The sequence below is a fragment of the Ursus americanus genome, chromosome 9 (genome assembly GCF_024610735.1).
Source record: "Ursus americanus isolate L20-20 chromosome 9, mUrsAme1.1.p, whole genome shotgun sequence".
Lineage (NCBI taxonomy): Eukaryota > Metazoa > Chordata > Mammalia > Carnivora > Ursidae > Ursus > Ursus americanus.
This window is the reverse complement of record NC_142135.1, coordinates 9,179,175-9,181,069: the sequence shown is the minus strand read 5'-3', so window position 1 is coordinate 9,181,069 and position 1,895 is coordinate 9,179,175.

The following is a 1,895-nucleotide window of genomic DNA, read 5'->3' as shown; positions in this document are numbered from 1 at the left end:
AGTAAATTGATAAAACAAAGTGGTTTCTAATGTCTGATCATCTTTAAGGTTGACTCGTTCTAAGAAAGCAGCATATAAACTCCTACGTCACAATGGGAATTACATTAGAAATGTGAGCAGCGTGCTGTGTGGACATACAGGAGAGATTGTATCTCTCCATTCTGTTCATACATGGCCTAGAGATTGATTCTGGAACAATTATCACTACTGGTCAGTTGAAAAAGGGACATAGTGACAGACAAGACAAGCAGGTTCATTGGCAGGGGAAGGAAGTGAGGTTAGTGCCATTTTCAAAGACTTACTTGTAAGCACCTGGAATAGAAAGTTGCCGTAGGTGCCTATTCCAACAGTTCAGGTCTCTATTCAACTAGTGTATTAAACAACAGCAACAACAACAACTTTAAATTGCTTTGATTTTCTTCTTTGGTGCTGATTACAAGATTAGAGAAAAACACACAAAAATGGCTTTGTTGTGTCTCGTATGTTACAAAGAATATGTGATATTTAGTAGTAACTTTTTCCTCCCCTAAAATAGGTGTATAGAATTGTGAAATATTCCAGGAGATAGAATGGTTCCATATTTATATTTTTAATGTTGGAGGAATTTAGTTCAGTGATTTCTGCCTAAGGACCGTTGTTTCAAGATAATTTGCTCACTGCTTGTTTGGTTCCACTCAAACACAGCTGTAAGTTCTTTCTTTCTATATTTGGTGATGAAGTGACTGATGGCTAACATTAACCATCTGGATGAGGGGTGTGTTGGGTGGGAGAGAGGGGAGGGGACATAGCAATGCATAGCTTCACTGCATGGCCGGGGAGTCATCTCTAGACTTTGCTATATCTTATATCCTGGCCCCAATCCTGACCTTTGACTCTACATAGTCAAAAGAGGCAAAGATAGCCTATATGAGTTTTCTTCAGTTTTATCAGACTTAATGCCCCCTTTGTGAGTTAATATTATTTAATATCCTCTGGACTTCATAGGAGGTATAATCAAACTACACACATTTAAAAAATCAATATAATGGCATAACAATAACATAAGAGCAAACTTTATGGAAATAATTTATAATAAAAATAACATGTATTTCAATGCTTAAGTGTTCAGCCATGACTCAGAAAGAGACATAATGTAGTCATCAAGTGCTTGAATCAAAATTTAGATTTACCTTGAATGTAACAGATACGGATGCAGAGTGATACAGGTACATTCTATCAGTGCCTCAAATACTATGAGTAGCTTTGCCAATCATGACACTATTTTTAAAAACGGGATAAACTCTTGGACGTGTTTGTAGAGATGAACAATCTTCCCTCATATTACATGGTTGCTTCATTCCTGGAAAATTTGAGTGTGTATTAAAACCTTGCAGAATACTTTGTGCTTTGGTGCAAAACTGAGTTCTAGAGTTAGAAAATTATGAAAAAGGTGTTGACCTACATGAATGTTTGGAGGGACATTCAAAGTCATGCATGACCTGGGGCAATTCTTCAAGATATGGGACTGCACTGTATGCCTTAGGATGTCTAGCAGCCCTCCTCTGTCCCACCAAATTGCAGCAGTGCCCTACCCCAATCATGTGACAACTAAAACTATTCCCCTCCCCATTTCCAAAGTGTCCTCTGGCGGCCAGTATTAAGTCCACTGAAAATACTCAGCTGTACAATTCACAAGCCAGGAATCATTTACATAAGACCTCATTTCCATTTTTTTCTTTCAAGTTGTATTATTGGAGGCGTCCCTTATTAAGTCCAATTAAAATGGGAGGACCATGTTTCAGGGTAGATTGGTGAATTCTTGGGTGGGGGACTGGGATAGGCCAGTGATGGGTATTAAGGAGGGCACACATTGCATGGTGCACTGAGTGTTATATGCAAATAATGAATCATGGAAC